Below are 24,835 nucleotides of genomic sequence, written 5' to 3' on the forward strand. Positions count from 1 at the left end.
AAAAGGAGGAGGGTCGGAATCAGAACACAAGTGTTCTAATTCCATGTTCAGTGATCATAGCAGGGCCATTCAGTTTTATCACTAGGATTATATGTATATGCACACAGGCACATACACCGTATATGCATATACACTAGACCTGTATATGTCTCAAGGTAAATGTGTATATATGTATATATGTATAGTTTAGCACCAGTTTTAATAAAATCATTTTTGGAACTTAAGCTACATTTTAACTTACTTGACCTTTTCTTAAGAAATTGACTTATATAGTTTAAATGTTCTGCAGTTCTTTAGTCTTGACATATTTCTGAAATAGTTTTTCTTTTTAATACTATTTAACTCATTTATATTCACCTTTCCAATGAAGTGATTTGTAGGTAAAATATCCTTAGGTTTAATTTAATCTGGATCTTGTTTAGTCAGTTATCACCATTTATATATTGGTTCTGGCCTTCTTGTCTTTATTCTTCTACTTATATAAAGCTGCTATAAAGCAGCAAAATACTGACGATGAATCTCATAGCATGGATGCATTTTATAGTCTCTAAGTTTCTGGTTAAAGACCAAGGTATATGACATAGGTATACAGGGTAGCAATTAGATTAGTGATTTTACTTAAGGCAACTGAGTATTTTTCATAAAATACCTATTTCATGCTAAATGTAGGATTTTACAATATGTCCCTGAACAAGGGAATGTGCTTAAAAACTGTCTTCCATGTTTTCTAAAACCAGTCCCTACACCAGCACTAATATATGCACAGCACACAGAGCCCTTCCTTGTGTTTTACATATATTGCAAAGTATTCTAGATATAACAACCAGTCATCTACTCTTTCTCTTCTTACTTGGAAGGTTGATATAAAGGCTCCTTTTGCACTTATTGTCAGGGAAGCCCTTTATATCTTAACTGACTTTCAGTCCAGGCCTTCTGGATAACACGTGACCTGCTTACCCACACATATTTTTAGTGATACAACGATAATTAATCAAATGTTCTATCCTTTTCCATGGTTGAGAAGTTCTCTGAAAAACACTCAAGCTATGATGAATCTGAAAGCCAGAGCTCTGACCTTAGAATCAAATGCAGACCTTCTTTAATGGAATACAGATAGGAACCAAATAAGAAGGTCTATTCATCTACCTCCCGTCATTTGAAGCTATACAATGTCTAGTCATCTATCCAGAGGGGCAAATCGGATACTTTCCATTAAGATAAGGCACTGATTATAGACACACTCAGGCCGATAGAATCATAAGGTTTCTGTCCAGTTCATTTTTATTTTAGGACATATAGGAATTTGAGACTAGGTTAAAACTAACTCCATATGTTTCCATTTGGGCCCATTTCCCTCAGTAACTCTATCCCATTGAAGTACAAAATCTTAGGCATTCCAAGTTAAGTCACTAAAAATATTTATAAAGAAGTTAAAATTCTCAAGACTAGCTTTATTCGAAGCAAGAAAAAGTTAAAATAGTATGCTTCTACATCTCATGTGTCTACCAACAGCTTCATCTATCTTAAAGGATCTTTAATTTCTAAATGGTTTCATGTTTATAAAATGAATAAAAGAAAGATATATTTTAAAAATTAAACCTATTTGACAAAAGGCTATAAACTAAAGAGAGCTATACAGTGAAATTTTAAACAAATATTTAAAAGTAGGTTAGAAGAATGAGCAAACTTCATGTTTCAAGCTTGCTTTGATTTTATGGTATATATTTTCAACATAGTGGATTGCACGTGTATATTTATAACCTAAAAATTACCCACTGGAAACTACAGAGAATTGAAAAAATACAGAGCCACAGATCTAAGTGAAATTATAATAATAACTGAACTCAACCAAATATAAGAAAAACAAGATTTGTAACTAAAAATATAAACAAACCTAAATACATGCTTTTATTCCTTTGTACAAAGTCAGAAATCCCCATAGTCTTCCTGTGTTCTTTCACTACAAAACATCTAGTTGAAATTATTCTTTCCCCAAATTAGGTCTTGAGACATTTCAGTATCAGAAATCTGGATGCTACGAAGCATCGATTCTCTTAAAGAAAGAAAGAAAGTGAATATGAGCACAACATTGGTGCATTAAAGATAAGCTTCTCAAAGGATCTTGGGAAAATGGCAGAATAGGAGGACCCTGAGCTCTCCCTATCCAACGTTTCCAACTAGATGTCATGCATATCCAAGTCAATAAACTAGAGAAAATCCAAAGACTATCAGAACAAACTCCACAACTAAATATAGATAACTAAATATAGATATAGATATAGATACAGAGGCTGCATTTGAAAGTTCAGGAAGTTCAGACAGAGGGAGAAGGGATCTATGTGCACAGAGAAATGGGCCCTAGTACTAGGGAGCTCACATGAGGAAAACTAAATCCCATGACATTTAGCTTTGAAAACCAGAGAGGCTAAATTCCATGAGTTGGCATAACCAGTAGGACTTTGAGCCTGGAGCTTTAAAAGTCAGCTGACTCAGGAATGGCTGAGCCTGGAGGGCCAGTGATTTCTATGTGCTTTCTCTTAAAGGAATAGCAGCCTGTGTGGAAAGGCAACATAAAACGATAGTTTACACAGTGCAGGAGGACAACCTGGAAGACATCTGTTCTTACTGATTTTGGAGTGTTTGGGGACTTTTCCAAAAATGAGGAAGCTGTAGACACCATTTTCCTCCCCCAACTCCCATCATAAACACAGAGCCAACTGTGAGAGGCGGGGAAGAACAGAGACTTACTACCTAATCTGCTAGCAGCAGGGAGGTGTGCCCACAATTTCTCCTGAGGACTCACCTACTTCACGTCTGTCAGCATTGGCCCTGGGCTTAGGGCAAATTTTGTTAAAGCCATGTGTGTGCTACACCCAGCCTCATGCCCCAAGCTGCCCTGGCACATAACACACAGCATAGGACTAGTAGCACAACATGAATTTTGCTAACACAGCAATCCTGCTCAGAAGCTGGCCTACCTGGAACCTACTACTACCACAGAGTAAGCACAGCCCACAACCCACAACAAGCAAGGAGGCAGTACAGACTACTAAAGTGAAAAGAAAAGTGACTCAGACACAACAGCAGGAGGTAAACAATACATATAAGATACTTGCTTGAAATGCCAGCTTCTGGTGAACAGGAGATACTGCACTTAAGAGCCCCTTCTTCATAAAGTCATTACTTTCAACAGCAGAAGACATAACTGACTTTCTTAACATGGAAACAGACACAGAGAGGCAGACAAAATGAAAAGACAGAGAAATCCATCCCAAATGAAAGAACAAGACAAGGCCACAACCAGAGATCTAAATGAAACAGCTATAAGTAATGTTCCTGACAGAGTACTTAAAGCAATGATCATAAGGATACTCGCTGGACTTGAAAAAAAAGTAGAAGACATGAGTGAGACCTTAACACAGAGATAAGGGATAGCATAGCAGAGACAAAAGACTCAATAAGTGAAATGAGAAACATTATTTGATGGAATGAACAGCAGATAGAAAAGCAGAAGAATAAATTTGTAACCTAGAAGACATATTAATGGAAAGTAATCAAACTGAACAAAAGAGAATAAAAACAATTATGCAAAACAAGAATAGACTGAGGGAACTCAGTGACTCCATCAAACAAAAACATTCATATTATAAGAGTATTAGAAGAAGAAGAGAAAAAAATGGGGGGTCAGCAAATTTATTTGAAGAAATAATAGCTGAAAACTTCCCTAATCTGTGGAAGGAACCAAATATCTAGATCCAGAAGGCACAGAGGACTCCTATCAAAATCAACCAAAAGTGAACCCAAATGAAGATACATTGTAATCAAATTGGCAAAATACAATGATTAAAAAAATAATAATAATAAGGGGGCAAGACAAAAGAAGAGAGTAACTTACAAGAGAAAATTCATCAGGTTAGCAAGAAATTTTCCAACAGAAACTTTGCAAACCGAAGAGAGTGGCATGATATATTCAAGTGCTGAATGGGGAAAATCTGCAATCAAGAATATTCTATTCAGCAAGGCTATCATTTAGGATAGAAAGAAAGATAGTTTCCCAGACAAACAAACTAAACCAGTTTATGATCACTAAACTAGCCCTGCAAGAAATATTAATGGAATGGAAAAGAGAGATCAAAAGTGATATTATAGAGATGGAAAACACAGAAGCAGTAAAAAGAATACTTCTGGAAAAAAAAAACAGACAAGGAAATCCCATAATAAAAGGATATAAAATAAAACACCATGTACCCGAAATATAGGAAGGAGAGGAATAAAGAATAAGTGCACACTTCTGTGACCATCAACTTAATATAGACTGCATATACAGAAAAGGTTAAATACAAACCTAATGGTAACCATATATAAAACCCACTAATAAGTGCAAAGAGTACAGAGAAAGAAATTCAAATACATCACTAAAGAAAATCAGCAAAACTTGAAACAGAGAAAGGATAAGAGAACATTTTCAGAAACAGCCACAGAACAAATAATAAAATGACAATAAATCAATACATATCAATTATTACTCTTAATATAAATGGACTAAACACTCCAATCAAGACATAGGGTGACAGAATGGATTAAAAAAAAAAAAAGACCCATCTATATGCTGCCTACAAGAGATGCCTAAAGTCACCTGCATATTGAAAGTGAGGGGATGGAGAAACACCTATAATGCAAATGGATATCAAAAGAAAGCCGGAAGGACACCTGGGTGGCTCAGCAGTTGAGTGTCTGCCTTTGGCTCAGGATGTGATCCTGGGATCTGGGATCAAGTCCCACATCAGGCTCCTTGCATGGAGCCTGCTTCTCTCTCTGCCTATGTCTCCCTCTCTGTGTGTGTGTCTCTCATGAATAAATAAATAAAAATCTTGAAAGAAAGAAAGAAAGAAAGCCAGAGTAGCAATACTTAATATCAGACAAATTAGACTTTAAAACAAAGACTGTAACAAGAGATAAAGAAGGACACTGCATTATAATAAAGGGATTAATCCCCCCAAAAGATATAACATGTGTAAATAATATGCATCTAACATCGGAGCACCACATAAAACAGTTAATAACAGACACAGAGGAACTAATTGATAATAATACAAAATGATAATAGGGGACTTTCACACCCACTTTCATCAATGGATAGATTATCTAAACAGCAAATCAACAAGAAAACAATGGCTTTGAATGACACACTGGGCCAGATGGATTTAATAGATATATTCAGAACATTCCATTTTAAAATAACAGAATACATATTACTTTTAAGTGCACATGAAACATTCTCCAGAATAGATCACATATTAGCCCACAATACAAGACTCAATAAATTCAAGAAGTTCGAGATCATACCATGTATCTTTTCTGACAACAATGTTATGAAACTAGAAGCCAACCACAAGAAAAAATATCTGGATAGGCCATAAATGCACGAATCTTAATGCACTAAGTCATGACTGGGTCACTCAGGAAATCAAAGAAGAAATTAAAAAGTATATGGAAATCAATGAAAATGAAAACACAATAGTCCAAAACCTTTGTGATGCAGCAAAGGCAGTCTTAAGAGGGAAAGATATAGCAATATGGGCCTATCTGAAGAAGCAAGAAAGATATCAAATAAAAAAAAACTAGCCTTACACCTAGAAGAGCTACAAAAAGAACAACAAACAAAATCTAAAATCAGCAGAAAGAAGGAAATAATAAAGATTAGAGCAGAAATACATGATATAGGGATCCCTGGGTGGCACAGCGGTTTGGCGCCTGCCTTTGGCCCAGGGCGCAATTCTGGAGACCCCAGATCAAATCCCACGTCGGGCTCCCGGTGCATGGAGCCTGCTTCTCCCTCTGCCTATGTCTCTGCCTCTTTCTCTCTCTCTCTCTCTCTCTCTCTCTCTCTCTCTCTCTCTCTCTGTGTGTGTGTGTGTGTGTGACTATCATAAAATAAATAAAAATTAAAAAAAATAAAAAAAAGAAATACATGATATAGAAACGAACAATAACAAAAATCCAATAAAACAAATCAATGAAACCAGGAGCTGAGTCTTTGAAAAAATCAATAACATTGATAAACCTCTGGTCAGGCTTATCAGGGAAAAGTGAGAAAAGATTCAAATAAATAAATCACAAATGAGAGAGGAGAAATAACACCACCACAGAAAAATAAACAACAATAAGAAAAAATATTATGAAAAACTAAATGCCAACCAACTGGGCAACCTAGAAGAATGGATATATTCCTAAAACATATAAACTACCAAAACTGAAATAGTAACAAACAGAAAAATTAAATTGAACAGACCAATAACCAACAAAGAAATTGAATCAGCAATCAGAAAACTCCCAGAAACAGAAGTCCAAGATCAGATGGCCTCACAGGCAAATTCTACCAAACATTTAAAGAGATCCCTGATGAACAAATTGCAGAGATTGTCAACAAAATATTATCAAATCTAATCCAACAATACCTTAAAAAAAATTCCCCATGATCAAGTGGGGTTTACTCTTAAGTTGCCAAGATGGTTCAATATTCTTAGCTCAATCAACATGATACATTACATTAACAAGAGAAATGGTAAGAACCAGAAGAAGTATTTGACAAAGCACAGTATCCATTCATGATAAAAACCCTCAACAAAGTCGGTTAGAGGGATCATACCTCAACATAATAAAGGCCACATATAAAAAACTCAGCTAAAATTATACTCAATGTTGAAAAATTGAGATGCTTCCTGTAAGGTCAGGAATAAGGCCAGGATGTCCACTTTTACTACTTTAATTCAACATAATTCTGGAACTCCTAGCCATAGCAATCAGACAATGAAAGCATCCAAGTTGGTAAGGAGGAAGTAAAACTTCCACTCTTTGCAGATGACATAATACTATATATAGAAAACCTAAAAGACTACCAAAAAACTACTAGAACTTAAAAATGAATTCAGTAGAGTTGTAGGATACAAAATCAATGTACAGAAGTCTGTTGCATTTCCATTCACCAATAATGAAGCAGCAGAAAGAGAAATTGAGAAAATATTCTCATTTACAATTGCACCAAAAATAATAAGATACCTAGGAATAAACCTAACCAAAGAGGTGAAAGATCTGTACTCTGAAAACTCTAAAACACTGATGAAAGTAATTGAACACTACACAAAAAAAATGGAAAGGCATTCTATGCTCATGGATTGGAAGAACAAATATTGTTAAAATGTCTACATTGCCCAAAGCAATCTGCACATTTAATGCAATATGTATCAAAATGCCAGCAGCATTTTTCACAGAAGTAAAACAATCATAAAACTTGTATGGAACCTTGAATAGTGAAAACAATCTTGAAAAAGAACAAAGCTGAAAGGTGTCAGAATTTCAGACTTCAAGTTATATTAGAAAGCTGTAGTAATCAAAACAGTATGGTATTGGCACAGGAATATAAATATAGATCAATGAAAAAAGAATGGAAAAATCCAGAAATAAACCGCAGTTATATGGTCAGTTAATCTTCAACAAAACAGGAAAGAATATGCAATGGGAAAAAGACAGTCTCTTCAAAAATAGTGTTGGGAAGACTGGACAGCAACATGGAAAAGAATGAAACTGGACCATTGTCTTACACCATATACAAAAATAAATGAAATGGATTAAGGATCTAAATGTGAGATCTGAAACCATAAAAATCCTAGAAGAGAGCACAGGCAATATATTTTTTTTACATGAGACCTAACATCTTTCTAGATATGTCTTCTGAGGTCAGGAAAACAAAAACAAAAATAAACTATTAAGACTACATCAAAATAAAAAGCTTCTGCATGGCAAAGGAAACAATCAAAACTAAAAGTCAGTCTGCTAAATGGGAGAAGATTTTTACAAATGACATATCTAAAAAAGGGTTAGTACCCAAAATACATAAAGAACTGATACAATTCAACACCCAAAAACAAATAATCCAGTTTAAAAATGGGCCAAAGATGAAGATATTTCTCCAAAGAGGACTTCCAGATCAACAACAAGCACATGAAAAGATGTTTATCATTACTCATCATTAGGGAGATGCAAATCAAAACTACAATGAGATATCACTTCACACCTATCAGAATGGCTAAACTCAATAACACAAGAAACAACAGGTGTTGGTGAGCATGTGGAGGAAAAGGAACCCTTGTTCACTGTTTGTGGGAATGCAAACTGGGGCAGCCACTGTGGAAAAAAGTGTGGAGATTCCTCAGAAAGTTAAAAATAGCACTACCCTATGATCCAGTAATTGCAATTCAAAGGGATACGTGCACCCTTATGTTTATTACAGTATTATTTACAATAGCCAAGCTATGGAGGCATTAGTTGATGACTGGATAAATAAGAGATGACATATACATGTATATATATATAATGAAATATTATTTAGCTGTTAAAAAGAATGAAATCTTCCCATTACAATGACATGGATGGAGCTAGAGAGTATAATGCTAAGTGAAATAAGTCAGTCAGAGAAAGACAAATACCATGATTTTATTCATATGTAGAATTCAAGGAACAAATATACAAAGGAAAAAAAGCGAGACAAATGATTGGTTCAATGTATGATGGGTGAATTGATGGGTGGTGTCAAAAGTTCACACCTGACTGGGGCCATGACTACTTAATATAACTTTAACTTGTGTCACAGGGAAGCAGGAAGAATCCTTAAAACGTCAGTAATAGCAATTATTCAACTTTTGGATTGCATATGATTTTTTTACAACAAACTTCCATGTATATATTCTTAAAGGCAGATCATCATCTTATTTTTGACCTGAGAGCATGGAAGTTCAGATATGTTAAATCCTTACCCAAAGTCACGTTACTAGCAAATGGCCAAACATGGACTAGATTCCTGGCCTCTCCCCACCATACAGTCCAGTGGACTATCTCCCAAATTATACAGTCTTTTTTCATATCATTCCTCCAAATAATTTAGCTAATAAAAGGAAATTTCAGAATGTTCACAAAATTTTTTTCTTATATTTTCTAAATATGAGCATTTATGGAACATTTCCACTTAATTGTTCATGATGAAACTGTCTTACCCACAACCCTATCTCCAGTACTGGTTTTTAGTTAATTGTTCTTTTTTTGTCCTTGACAGCCTACAGCTGTTTCAGTTCTTCAGTACTGTAAAAAATTTACAGTTCATAAAAAAAATTTACAGTTCATGTATACTTTTTGAAATTATCTTTGTGTGCATGTTTTTATTTTTCTTTTTGGTTTTTTTGGGGGATTTTGGCATTTAAATAATGTTGATACCCAGGAAAACCTAAAAGCAATGATTATACAGGCTCTTTGAAGGATGTAAATGCTCCATTCAGGAAAAAAAAACCATCTTAAGTTGTGTGATGATTTGAGACAAAAAAAAAATCAATATTTTAATGAAAAATCCAAAAACTATAAAAGTTCATCTTAATATCAATCCACGTAAGAAACATACTGAAACAGAGACTAACATAATTCTTATGTAATTCCCTTGAAAAAATGATTTTCCATTGCCTCCATAGGAATATTGGTCTTCAATTAGTTTAAACTTGATATTATTTGGTAATGGACACTAAGCTCCTATTACCCAGAGCATCTTCCATGTTCCAAAGGATCAATTGTACACCACACACAGAATATTCTGATTCACTTTGCAAAACTGAATTTTAAACTAAACTTTCTTTGTGAAATACTTGAATATAACACTGTGAAATTGAGCTTCAGTGTAATCTTTATTTATCTCAGACTTAGGGTAAAGTTTCCATAACTTTGAATGCTATAAGATTGCCATCTTAATGATCTGATTAGTGGATAAAGCTGTATATACACATGCACATGTATATAGACAAATTCACATTTGTAGATACTCTATCTAAATTATATTATCTAATAAGATTGTGATGCATAGGGTTCATGAGGTTAAATTGATTGTTGAGAATATTATTTAACTCTTTCATTTGGTAGAATAAAAAAACAAAAGCTAAAAAGTCTCATTGATTTACTAAAAATACCTATTTGATAAGCTCTGGATCCCAACACCAGAACCCACATCTTGGGATATCCAACGAAGCATTCCGTTTCCTCTCCTCTTTCAATAATAGGCAATATATGTATAACTTGGGAAATACTATACAAATGCTTTTAGAACCACTGTCCCACTGTGGCTCTGGATCTCAACACCCAACTTCAATAAATAAAATCAAAGCCATATAAATCCATTGATGAGCTATTTTCTGCCTGTTTATCTTTACACATCCCTCTTGTCTGTCCCTACATGATAGAGGAATACTTAAATGTTTATATAAATTACCAGAAAAGATTATATGTTATATTGTTCCCCTTTTAAACTACACTTAAAATAACATAATTATCATTTTTATGTGTGGCTTTCCTCTCTGGATATGGTTTTTAAAGATTGTATCTGATCTTGAATAAAGCCAATATTGTGACCTCAATCCACTACTGCACAAATCAGTCATATTTATCAGGCTTTGGATTTTAATTTAGAATAATTTGGCACTCTACCAAAAAATTAAAAAATGATAAAAGCCATGAGTTGTTCACCCATTATTATTTATTTCTCTCTAACGAAAGGTTTATCTATAGAATTTCAGTCAGGTCATATGCCTTTAAATAGACAGGCAAAACAGGAATGGAACATTCTGTTGACAGGTAAATGTGAATCAATCTGGTTTCATTCAAGAAAAATAATCAGGCTCTTTTCAAATAATATAAAATGCGAAATGATTGCCTGTTGGAGAGGAGGGGTGTTATCAGCATCTCTTCTCAGAGAAGTGATTGCCATGTTCTAGCTGGAGGAACCTAGGCTGCAGCTTATCTTGTGACTTCTCTGCAGTCTCTGATATTCATTAACAGTTGATTTTCTGTTGCTGCTCCTTTCTCTTTCTCCCTCCTCCAGTATAAATTAGTTTCTTCAAATCTACATCTAGCCTTCATTTTCTTATCTGTCTTGCAAAAAGGATGATTATTTCATTATTGGTTTAGAAGAGGCTTTCATATTAAGTGGTGCAGCTCTGGTTTCAGGCAGACATTTAACAGACTTTCTGTTTGTTTTATTCTTTGTCTCATCATCTTAATCAAAGCCCCCAAGACTAAGTCTTTTGTAGTAACAAACAAGAAGAAAGGGAAATTATGAATTGTTGCTTCCACAGAAAATGCAGTATTCATTAGGAATTCCTGGTGGGATTGAAACAGGGTAGACTTCAAACATGTGGAAACAATTGTACTCACCTATGAAAAGCCTTTTCATAAATAGGATATCTGTCTTTCAAGTTTATTAGGCTAATACCTAAGCAGTGTCCCTCCTTTGGGGCTCAAGCTGTACTGCATTGTCTTAAGGTTGCCAGTGGAAGGTTTTTCAGCATATAAGTTTATTTTTTATACAAGCACTGCACTCTTGCTTTCTCCCAAATACTTTGTACTTTTTTTTCTTATGGTGTTTCTTCTTCTTGCTATATAGACTTGAACATTAACTCTGACTTACTGTACAGACACTGTCCTGGATTTCTGATATTGAACCGTTATGGGAAAAGTATAGGTGTCATGCCCTTATTTTCAGATTTAGATGATTCAAAATAACCTGAAAGCCCTAGAATCACACTGCCCCTGCACTCCTTTGATCATATTTTGATAAATTTTCTAGAAGCACTACAAGAATTGGGTTAGCTATTTAAGTAGAAGCTAGCTTATATTGGAGCAACATGCAAATGGTCTAATATAACCCATGTTTCTCCTTAATGTACAAATTAAGTTTTTTTTACCCATAAAAATCAAATAGATAAAAATATATTTTTAATACCCTAAATGCTAATAACTATTATATGTCTAATTATATCTTATTTAGATTTAGAAATCCTTGCTCATATCTAATATATCTTTGATATAATTAACTGATTCAAGTGACCCAACTATGAATTTGATTCTTATATGGCTTTGAGTTTATATATCCACTAATAAAGTATAACTATATTCCAATGCTGTAATAAATAATTAAAACATTGACTCAAACTTTAGATATGCTTATCATCTGGCATCTCTGACATAATGTTAAATGTGTTTGCGCTATTGGTGTGGTATATTTAGGTAGGGAAATATGAACTGTGTTCATCATTTATTGCTCTGTAACAAATTGTACCAAAACACAGAAGTTTGAAATACCAAATTTTTATTATCCCCTAGCTTCTGTGTGTCATGAATCAAAGTAGTGTAGCTGAGTACTGAAGGCTCAGTTCTTTCATGAGGCTGAAATGAAGGTAGCAGCCAACACTGAGGTGATTTCAAGGCCTAAATAGAACAAGTTGCGCTTTCAAGCTCATTCATAGACTGTTGACATATCTCAGGTACTCTTTGATAAAAGTCAGAGTCATTGATTCCTTGCCAGATGGTCTTTTGAGTGGTCCTTACCACATGGCACCTGGCTTTCCCTGGACCAAGGATTCTACAAGAGAGAGTGAGAGAGGATAAGCAAGAAGGAAGCCACAGACATTTTAAACTCCAATTTCATAACCAACATATCATCACTTTTGCAGTATTCTTCTTGTTAAAAGTAAATTTCTGGATCTAACCCACACTCAAAGAGAGGGAATTACACAAATACGTAAACGCTGGGAGATGAAGATTTTTGGGATTCATTTTAGAAGCTGTCTCCCACAGTCCACCCTTTGGCCTCCAATGATTCATATTCGTCTCGCCTACAAAAAAGGGCTCAGTCTCTCCCAGAGATCCCAAAATCTCATCACATTACAGAAAGTGAGGACATGCTAGGTTATACTGCAGTAACAATTCTAAAGCTTCAGTGACTTAAACATAAATAAACTAGAAAATAAAATGTAGGTTTGTCAATCATACACATACCTGTGTGTCAATAATAAGTTGGCTAAGGAATCTGCTTATGTTGTCCTCACTCAGAGAGTCTCTAAGATCATTGGGGCTTGAGGGAGAGGAGAACAAATTGATACTCACCTGTTAAAGGCTTCTACATGGAAGTGACATGTGATACTTGTGCTCAAATAACAGGGATACACTAATTTTAAGGGTACAAGGAAGTATATTTCCACCATGTGCCTGAAAAGGAGAGGACCAGAAATAACAATAGTTCAAAAGACTAACATAATGGGTACAGTTGTATATTTTACTTCTACCTAACTAAATACACACCAAAATTATTATGGACCAAATTTTGAAACATTTAACTCATTCCACAAATTTTACCCAGTACTATTGGATACTAGGCTTATGCAAAATGCTAAGGACTACAAGCAGAAAAAACAGCAGGTCTACCTTCTGGTTTCTCAATACAGTGAGCAAAGAGATAAGTATACAGATAATAGAAATAATTATAAAATGTCATTTAAGACCTAGTAGAAGCATTTAAGGAAGACCTGAAGGGATCAGAGAGAGCATCTCAGAGTAGATGAACTTCAATGAGTTCTGATAGATGCATAGGCATGGGCCTGGAAAAGAAAGAACTTTTTCAATGTTCCTTTAATAAAATGAATTTATGATGATTATCCTCCAGGTCAAAAGCATTAATTCTTCTGAATATGCAGTTAACTATTGCCTTAGCCTGATCAAATAACTGGGCAACTGTGCACCTAGACTTCCTCATCTGTGAAATGAGAAGGTTTAATTAGATGTTGCCCAAGACCTCTTTCAGCTGTAAAATTCTATGATTATTTCTGGCTCTAGAGGATATTTTTTTCAAAATCACCTTCTATAGGATAATTATAAAATAATTACCTTATAAAATAGTCATTTACTAAAACAGTTCAGTAAATACCTATGGGAAATTCTCATATCTGAAAATTGTATTTCCATCCCTTCTGAGACACAATATGTTCAGAACTGATCACAAAAAAGTATAATAAAATGGGCAGCCCGGGTGGCTCAGCAGTTTAGTGCTGCCTTCAGTCCAGGGCCTGATTCTGGAGACCCAGGATTGAATCTCACGTCAAGCTCCCTGTATGGAGCCTGCTTCTCCCTCTGCCTGTGTCTCTGCCTCTCTCTCTCTCTCTCTCTCTCTCTCTCTCTGTCTCTCATGAATGAATAAATAAAATCTTGAGAAAAAAAAAAAAGAGAAACCAGTGTTAAAAAGTATAATGAAATGTAATTTAAAATAGACTGGTATGAAGTGGTTTTTCATGGCAACCTCTCTTATGACATTTCTCATCATTAATCTACCACCCTAGATATTTCTAATGATTCTCATAAAGACAGTCTTCCTATTTTATGTGTTGGATTTGTATATTTGCTTGTGAAAAGACTCTGGTCCTCCCTTCTTACACACACACACACGCACACACAATTTATTTTCACATGCACACACAATTTAATTTCAGAAATTCTGTTCCTGGGTTGATTTACACCCTCACAATTAGACAGAATACTATGCTCACCATTAGACTCCTGAGTCCTTCATGGATCCTCCTACTTCTTGGGTTGTAATGGTCCAGTGTTCACCATTCAGAGCACAGCCATCGCTCTACCACCAGTTCACTGAGCCCCAGATCAGGAATCTTCTCTTTGCCAGGCTAATTCCTGTCTCTACTTTTACTGGTCTAACCTAGACTTTCAAAGCAAATACCTCAACCAAGTATTGGTCAAGATGTGATACAATAGGAATATATTTCAGGGAAATATAATTGCTATAACCACTCTGGAAAACAGTCTGGCATTATCTACTGAAGTTGAACATATGCATACCAGATGATCCAGCAGTTCAACTCCTCATTATGTATGTCATTATGTATGACATGTGTACTCAGAAATATCTACAAGGATGTTTATTGCAACATCAATTGTAATTGCTCTAAACTGGAAATGACCCAATGCCCATCAGCTATACAATAGGTATATAAAGTGTGGCACATGCAAATGATATTTGACAAATGGCAATATGAATGAAACCAATAAGCATAATATTAAGTAATATGTAATATATGATTACATTGATATAATGTTCAAGGCAACTCTAAATTATAGACTTAAAAATCAAGATGATGTTTGCTTACCTTTGATGAAGATGGAGAAATGGGATTGGGAGGGAGCAAGGTGTTTCTGTAGTACTAGAAATGTTTTATATTTTGACCTGTGTAGTGGTCACCCTAGTGACCACTTTTACTTTTGTATGATTCATTGTTTGTGTACTTTCCTATAAGCACACTATGCTTAGACTTAAAAAATGCAGAAAGTATTTGGACCCTATATGAAGTTCTGCATGTTTTTTTTTTTTTATTAAAGGACCATGTAGGAACACACACACAACCTGAAACAAAACAAAAAAACATTTAGTGATGAGAGGCACAACTGATTGTGTGAGTATGATGTGTGGGTGTGTAAATGGATAAACAATGTTTATCTAATGTCTGTGTTTATAGACCCAGAGATCAATGGAACAGATTAAAGCCCAGAAATAAACCCACAATTGTATGGTCAATTTATCTTCAACAAAACAGGGTAGAATATGCAATGGGAAAAAGTCTCTTCCAAAATGGTGTTGGGAAAACTCTACAGCTGTTATGCAAAAGAATGAAATTGGGCCACTGTCTTATACAATAAACAAAAACAAATTCAAAATGGATTGAGGATCTAAATGTGAGACATGAAACCATAAAAATCCTAGAAAAGAGCAAAACATTTCTCTAGATATGTCTTCTGAGGCCAGAGAAACAAAAGCAAAAATAAACTACTGGAATTACATAAAAATAAAAAGCTTCTGTACAATAAGGAAAATAATCAACAAAACTAAAGGCAATCTACTGAGTGGGAGAAGATTTTTGCAAATGACGTATCTAAAAAAGGGTTAGCACCCAAAATATATAAGGGACTGATACAATTCAACACTCAAAAACAAATAATCCAATTTAAAAGTGGGCCAGAGAGAGGAACAGATATTTCTCCAAAGAGGACTTCTAGTTGGCCAACACATGAAAAGATGTTCATCATCACTCATCATTAGGGAGATGCAAATAAAAACTACAAGGAGATATCACCTCGTACCTGTCAAAACTGCTAAAATAAAAAACACAAGAAACAACAGCTGTTGGCAAAGATATGGAGTAAAAGGAACCCTTGTTCACTGCTGGTGGGAATGCAAACTGCGTCAGTCACTATGGAAAACAGAAAGGAGGTTTCTCAGAAAGTTAAAAATAGCGCTACCCTATTAGATCCAGTAATTGCACTTCTGAATATTTACCCAAAGAATACAAAAATTCAAGTTTAAAGGGACACATGCACCCCTATGTTTATTGTATATCATGGCCAAAGTATGGAAGCACCCCAAGTATCCACTTCAGATGAATGGATAAAGAAGAGATGGTGTATGTATATACAATGGAATGTTATTCAGCCATAGAAAAGAAGGAACTCTTGCCATTTGCAACAACATAGGTGAGGAGCTAGGAATTATAATGATAAGTGAAATAAGCAAGTAAGGGAAAGATACTGTATGATTTCACTTATATGCAGAATCTAAGAAACAAAACAAAGTAAAAAAAAAAAGAGTAAAACCAAGACTTTTAACTGTAGAGAGCAACAGATGGTTATCAGAGAGGAGGTGAGGAGGGTGAAATAGGTAAAGGGGTACACTTATCTTACTGAGCAATATATGGAATTGTTGAATCACTGTATTGTACATCTGAAACAAATATAATACTATATGTTAATTACACTGTAATTAAAATTTTAAACAAGTAAATTAAAAGAGAAAATTAAAAAGAAGAAAAAGAAAATGAGCAAAAGAAAAGAGAAAGAGACAGGAGGAGGGAGGAAGGAAAGAAAAAAAGAAAGAAGTAAAGTTATGTAACTTAGGGAGTCAAAAATATTTGACAAAGCAGATCTTAAAATCATGCATTCATTTTTACTGGCTTCCTACTGTATTATCTGCATATGAAATCAGGATTTGAAATTTTGCAAGTCAGTTACCTTTAGGGGTTTCAAATTTTATTTTTCCTGGATGTTTGCTTCCCTGGTGTTGCTTATCTAGTATAAACTCAAATCTGTGAAAATGTGAGAACAATGACTAAAGAAAAGCATGTGCAAACAATCGTGAATAAAAGAGAACGAAAGCCTCTTAAGGGAATCTCTTTAATATGTAATTTTAAACCACCTTAAAGCAGTTGGTTGTGCAAATATAGAATCTATTTTAAAATAACTTGCATTTTGATAATTCTCTTTCGGGGGGTTGTTTTAGAATAAGGTTAGCAGCAAAAGAAACTTCATATGAAGTAAACTTTTTTTCCCCTAATTTAAAAGAGTAGTGAAAAGCATCACACTATAGCATATAAATTAAATTCCAGCTTTTCTGTTGAAATACTTTTTTTTTAAAGTTTTGACGTACTTTAATTAAAGTATGCCTGTTACATACACCAGAGTCATGGATCAGTAATGAAACTTGGAACTTTTGCACTATGACAGAAGCCATGCCATACAGCAAAGAAAAATTGCAGTGAGGAAGTCCAAAGTATATTTTATGAATCAGAATATAAAACATCGATGATTCAACTCCAGCTAACTCCATTTAAAAGATAAAATAAAAGATGTCATTCTCCTGACATAAATGAAAGGATTCATTCTAAATGAAAGGCTGTATATGAGATGTTTATTATTTCGTGGGGGAAATTAGTTTTATGACCAAAGTAAATGGAAACCTTCAAAGCTTCTTAGAACCATGTTCTATGCACATCTGTAAATAATAAAACTGTATTATGCCAGATTATACTTCACCATGGATGGTTCTGCTCTTGAAAATTATTGACTCTAACGCTTACACTTTCCTCGGCCACAACAATTAGTAGGAGCTTTGGCAAAAAGTATTGAAATGAGAGAACCTATACATTACCACAGTTTTCTTCTTTTTGTTTCACTCTCTCCCACACATAAGGCCTGTTCATGAGCTGGACCGTATTTACTTGGCTAAATCAGTTGCTGAAAATTCATTTTATTCTGCTTAAGAGAAAAATTAATGATCCATTTTTCCCTCAATTTTCAGAAAAAAAATTTAGACTTCTTAATAATTTGCACTTCGACCACTGTAGGAAGTGCAGTTGACTTAAACATTAAACATGATTTAGAAGAACCAAATTCATTATCATATAAATATATATAGTATATATGTGTGTGTGTGTATTTTTTTTTTCTGTCTGGTGTTAAATCTTCTGTTGTGTCTTTTTTTCTTCCTAGATCAACAGGCCATTAGGTTGATATTTGTGCTCAGAAAGGAAAGGTAGCTTTGTGATGGTCTAAGAAGGAGAAGAGTTGTCTTTTTTTTTTTAAGATTTTTTATTTATTTATTCATCAGAGACAGAGAGAGAGAGAGAGAGAGAGAGAGAGAGATACAGGTAGAGGGAGAAGCAGGCTCCACGCAGGGAGCCTGATGCGGGACTCGATCCCGAGACTCCAGGATCACGCCCTGGGCAGAAGGCAGGTGCTAAACTGCTGAGCCACCCAGGGATCCCTAAGAGTTGTCTTAATGGCTATGGAAACTTTAAGAAATGACTACCTCTGGCAAACCCAAAGTGTGTTTGCCAGACATGAAAGAGACTAGTGCTTTGCCAAGGGAAATTATATATTAACATTGACATGAATGAACTACAAATTTATTAAAGTTACCATAAAATCTAGCCTAAAAGTGCCATTCAGAAATAATCTAAATGAGCTGTGGAACAGAGCTTGAGGATTTTTCTTTTGGGTAAAAAGGCCGGTGTGTGTTTCACAGAAAACAAAACAAAGGAAAAAACTTTATCATAATTCTTTGAAAAGGAAGCAATTTGGACCATTTCCTCTTTATTTTCCTTAAATAGGACCACAAGTAAAGGAAGTATGTGTCTGAAATGTGGGTTCTGCCAAACAGTACTAAATTTAACCAGCAAGTGGATGATAGTGCAGAGACGATGAGATTTATGGGGAGACCTTTTGGACCTGGCCTCAAACACAACAGGTGGTTGCCCGAAAAGGAGTCTGTGTGCATCTTCTTTAGCTGGAGGAGCAAGGGGGTTGGGAGGAGATACACGGAGGCATGCTGACTGAGACTTGGTATGGCTTGTCAGATGTCCCTATTTTTGTCTAGACTTCAAAAGCTATTTCATTGTACTTTGAGAAGAGCAGAAGGTCTTGGGTTCTGTGATTGGTTATTGTTTTGAAAAGGAAAGAAAATTACCTTTCATTTTCTCTCCGTCGCATTAAATCCCCAGTGGAGATTCGAAGGATGTTCCAAGTCAGTGCAACTCTGTCACAGAGCCTTTGAATCCATTACTTACGACCAAGGTTTTGTGATGCTCTCATCATTGTAGGAAAAACTGCAAATCGAAGCCTACAAAAGCAGTTTTGCAAAAACGTTTCGATGTTTACACTTGCTTTGAATTCCTGAGCAAAATCAGATTTTACCTTTATGGTATTTATGGGGAGGTATTTCGAAGCCTGGGCTAAATGAATCCTTGCATTTCCCTCCGAAGGAATAACTATTTAGAGTAACGTTTCCTATGAAATTTTCATGGTGCATCTTACTGTAAGATTCAAATTATTAAGAAAGAGGGGGAGGATAGCTATGCGGTGTATGCTGTGCCAGGCTCAGCTGGAGCCTGGAACACGACAAAGCCCAGCGTGTGGGTGTACGTCGTGGGAAGGGCGGACCGACAGAGCAGTCACAGTCTGGGCAGGCTGAGGACTACAGCAAGCAATACACAGTTCAATGTCACGAAGAACTGAAATTTAACTCTCATTTACACAGAACGCCAATAGATGTTCCTAGTCAGGGTGGGATGATGGATGCTCAACTCTCTACTCTCAACAGACTTTGTTAGTTGAGGGGTGAGACCTGAGGGGTGATCCTGAGATGTAGGTGGAAGTACAGGCTCTTGCTGTTCTGGATCCTTCCTCCTCCAGGTCCTCAGGGATTTTACCTGTAATGAGCAAACATGACATGAGGGAGCATGCACGAGATGATTTCAAGGCCAGCTCTGATGGTGCCGTGATTTACATCTAGCTTCATTCCATTGTGAAGAATTCAGTCACGTGGGCATATCTAGCTGCAAAACTTAGTGTGATTTTGTAACCGGAGGAGAAGCAGCAGTCTGGTGAACAGCTCGCGAAGTACGCAGAACTTCTAGAGCATCTAGGAAATGTATCTTAGCAAAACTTGGAGGCAGCGGGATGTCAAGGAAAGCTTTCCGTGTGGGATGACGACTGCAAGAGGAAGAAAGTTGAACACATGGAAAAACAGTTGAGAAGACAGTGGTCTAGACAGAAGGAAGCAATTATGAAAACAGATAAGAAGAATTGGGATAGTCTTTAAAACTTGTAAAATGATCCCATTGAGAAATTAGGATAAATTGGCTTTTTGACTTTTTTAGAGTTGTGGATTTAAAAAAAAATAATTGAGAATTTTTCACATGAATGTAATAATTATAAGATTTTTTTTTTTAAATCCATGCTAGCTAGTCCTAGGATGAATAGGACAAATGAAGATTTGTTTTAGCTTGGCTTTAACAACCTAGGTGGCATCCTGTTCTATAAAGAACAAAGAATGGAAGTTTTGAAGTGTATTATGTAATTTCAAGAAGCAACAAACTAAGTAAGACATTCCTTCCGTAAACTTGATGAAACCGGTGCAAGAAAGTAGTCTGCCATTTTATGTCAGACATGCTAGTCTTGACCCAAAATATGAAGGGGAGGGTCAGTATTCACTACTTTACAGCATATAGACAAAATAAAGCTCCATGTTAATTTCTGGCGTTTTGGTATTTCAGTTAAAGATTTTTTTATCACACAAAATTGATACCAGCTTCTCATTTACCCTCTTGCTTTTTCTCCTCTCTGTCTCAAACTACTTGAAAAAAAAAGATGGCAGAAATATGATATCTCAAAGACAATTTAGGATTGGAAATATTATTCTTAAAATAATTTTGTTCTCTGTCTTGCTAATTAGGTTTTGAACCTCTTGAGGCCAGGGACTGTCTGAGAACACCTACGGTATCTGACGCAAGGTAAGTCTGCAACAAATATTAACCCTTCTTTCCCTTCTTTGGATTTTAATACCTAATACAATGACTAATATATTGTTGGCACTAAAAAAATACTGATTGGGATAGATGTATGGAAGGAATATTCAAACATCGTATTCTATTCACCTTATTTCTCTTATAAAATATGCTATGATTAGATTGTTCTTTAGTATGGATAACCAGTTGTTTTTTCATAAATAAAATTACAATCAAAACAATGGAACAACTGGGAAATGATCTGCCAATGAAGGATTTATTTTTCAGTTCTGAATCATGGATGATGTGAGTCATGAATGTGTGGGAAATCTAACAACGCAATGGGTTAAAATTTTGAACTAGAGCAGCAGATGCCTATAGATTTAAATGTTGATTGAATTTAGCTGCTGCTGCTATGAAATTATTAGCCCTCGGCGGTGGTCTCGCCTACATACTTTATTTTGTTTTTTTTTCTGGAAGCTACAAAGCTATTTATTGTTAATGAAGGAATAAAGCAAGAAAACAGATTAGCAAATAGATTACCAAAATTTTAAATGCCTGATCTCTGTTAAACAATAGCAGGTTATAATGTGATGCATTTAGTTCTCAGTATTTTGCAACAAAATTGTTGCTATTAACATAGCTTTGTCACCTTATATATCTTTTCTCTAATACAAACATTTCATCTATCATAATAATACTTTTTTGATAAAATCCTTTACCAAGTGCATTTTCCTTGTCCATTGCAGCTTAATATTGTGTTTCTAATCTTAAAATGATAATTCTCTGAAATAAATCATTCCTATACTCTTTCTAAAATACTTGATTGGCTGGCTTACCATTTAAAACTATTATCCTGCATAAACCTGTGATGAATTATAAAATCAACTAAAATGATTTTAATTAATTTTTTTAAATAAAGTTTGTAAAGTTTAAAAGTTACTTAGCATGCTTACTCTTCTCTAGTAAAAATTTTTAAGTTTCCAGCTTAAAGATATCACCTCCCAAATTCTCTGTTAATTTCATTTTTGAGTTGATGTAGAAACATATTTCTGAGAAAATGGGAATATTAGTATACAGAAAAGGCACACAAAGTTCCTTCAGAAATCATGATATGATTGAAGTCAAATTAGAAGGGTATTTAACAAACAAGATAGAGGTTGTAGTGAATTTATTTCAGACTCTCAGCCTGTCTCTCCTGTAGTTCTTCATTGTTTCTCTTTAAAAAATTCAGCTCACCTTCACCATCGAACTTTCCTGAATACCCCAGTCAAAATGATGCCGTCTTCTGAACTCCTTGTCTTTGTTCATGACTCTCTTATTGTATTAATCATTCTGTTTTATGGTTCAGCAATTTGTATAGAATCAGTTTCTATTTTCTGAACACATCATGTTCCAGAGTGAATTTAAAAACCAGTTGCTCAGGAACCCAGAGTACTTATTCCCATAGAACTAATAACACCAATGATGCTCTTATTTTCTTTTAAGCTCGATCTCGGTCTGATCTAATGTCAATAAACATATCTCAAACATAGCTTCATTGATGATATTGCTTCTTCAGAACAAATCAATTATGTTATAAGGGTAAATTGCATAGGTTCTATACCTAGACTTGCCTAGATTCTCTATTTGCTAGCTGTTTGATCTTAGGCAAATTACTCACTTGTGTGTGTCTGAGGTTTCTCACCTGTAAAATATAGATAATTGTATGTACTTCCTAGACTGTTGTGAGGATTAAATGAGTTTTATATGAAAAGTCCTTCAGAACAGAACCTGACATACAGTAGGGGATATATAGGGTAGCCTGTAAATGTTATTATTATTTTCATTGAAACTTGGAATGTCAGGAATTTATCTGCCCACATATAGGCATGTTTGAAAGTGGAAATATGTGATACACTTTATGGAAAAATGTGATGTATTTTAGACGTTTACGTTCTGGAGATAGGATAGGTGACAACCCAGTCTCTCATGCCTTTATATTCAAAATGAATAAAAATGGAAACAAAACAGTATAACTATCTTCATCTCATCACAGAAATGAAATGAAAGTAAAAATAACAGTGATAATTATTGATAGTACTTACTGAGCTCTTGAGATGTGCCAAGCCTGAAGTAAAGGGCTTTGCATGATATCCTATCTTCTGATTACAGATAAGAAACTGGCGGTCAAGGAGCAAAGCTTGCTGACACCTAATAAGAGTTAGAACAAGCATCCAAACCCCAACCTTTCTGACTTTTACATTTTACAGTATTTCCACTCCACCAAAGACTGATAGGAACGAACCCAGGTCCAAAGTATCCTTCAGATTAATATCTACTCATTCTAATGTCTTTTAAGAGGCTCATCTGTCACTTAACAAATCCATCTCGTTCTTACTAACCCTGCCTTCTTCAGATTGTCTAAAAAATATAAGGCATTGGGATCTCTGGGTGGCGCAGCGGTTTGGCGCCTGCCTTTGGCCCAGGGCGCGATCCTGGAGACCCAGGATCGAATCCCACGTCGGGCTCCCGGTGCATGGAGCCTGCTTCTCCCTCTGCCTGTGTCTCTGCCTCTCTCTCTCTCTCTCTGTATGACTATCGTAAATATATATATATATATATATATATATATATATATATATATATATGGCATTTTGTCAAACAATTGGATGAAGTCTAGAACATTTTATTTAGGACATAGTATTTGATCAGAATTTCCCAAATTGTTTTCCCCTCCGTTTGTCTGCCAACACCAGCTCACTAGTGGTGGTGTTTTAGGACATTACACTAGAAATTCTTCTTTCCCTCTGTAGGCCATAGTCTATGGATGTTGTATAATCAGTCTTAAAAGCAGGCTACTAACTCCAACATATTACAAAATATTGAACTTTTTAATTTTGCCAAATGAAAGATAGATTTCTTATTTAATGTATCCTTTATCCCTTTATCCCTGTATTTAACCTTTATTTTTGATATGCATAATAATTTCATATCTCATTTACTCTTCATAGTAAACTTCTGCAGTCTATACTTGAATTATTTCCATGTTTGGATAGGGACCTGAGAACTAGAGAAACTAAATATCTTGCCCAAAGTCACACAAGTAGAAGTAGTGGTATCAGAATTTGAAACCAGGTGAAACTCCAGAGACAATAATTGCCACTATGTTCTGAGACTGCTTTGAATTGAGAGAACAAAAACCATCTAACGTAATAGCCAAAGCATTAGGCTTTCACTCTCCTGGCAGTTCCTTCTTAAGTGTTTAGATGGGATACTTTTTGAAGAGAGGGTTTATATCTTCTTTCTCATCTTCCTGTTCCTCACAATGTTTAAGAGAGTTCCCTGACACCATGGACACTTACTAAATGACTGCTTGAGAACATTAAGGGATATCTAAGATACTATTAATGATGGCTAAAATGTTCTCAAATTAAAGTTTCAAAATATTTTGCCTTGGATTTATTGACCAAATTTAGCCAATTTGGTTAAATGAGCTTTCTTCTTCATGTATTGTCACTGTCACTTTTCATAATTGGATCAAGATAATGCTATCCAGAAACTATTAAGCTATCTTAATTTGGAAATTCACAAATATATGGGGTGAACATAATACTATTTTGAGTTAGACAGCCAAGTGCTTGGCTTATTTTGGCAAATGTAATTTAGTTTCTTGTGAATGATAACATTTGATTATATGCTATGTGGTATCGTGTTTTAATATAAGGACAAATGCCAACACCTATAAATACCTTCCCATAATTAAAGTAACCTTCTAGAACTTTAGTTAACTCTTAGAGTTTTATTGATTAAGAAAGTCAGAAATGCTAACATTTCTTTAGGTGATTTTAAGAATTGTTTACAAAGTT

The 24,835-nt window shown here is 35.0% G+C and overlaps 1 long non-coding RNA gene across 1 annotated transcript in view; it reads left to right on the top strand.

Moving 5' to 3' along the window:
- Nucleotides 1-20,971, top strand: part of LOC129494527 (uncharacterized) — a 1,043,078-nt gene extending 1,022,107 nt beyond the window's left edge. Inside the window, exon 8 of the long non-coding RNA XR_008661366.1 lies at nt 20,936-20,971. This is a non-coding gene — a long non-coding RNA (uncharacterized LOC129494527). The remainder of the gene's footprint in view (nt 1-20,935) is intronic.
- Nucleotides 20,972-24,835: the final 3,864 nt, after the last annotated feature.

This window comes from Nyctereutes procyonoides, unplaced genomic scaffold, assembly GCF_905146905.1.
Source record: "Nyctereutes procyonoides isolate TBG_1078 unplaced genomic scaffold, NYPRO_anot_genome, whole genome shotgun sequence".
NCBI classification, from domain to species: domain Eukaryota; kingdom Metazoa; phylum Chordata; class Mammalia; order Carnivora; family Canidae; genus Nyctereutes; species Nyctereutes procyonoides.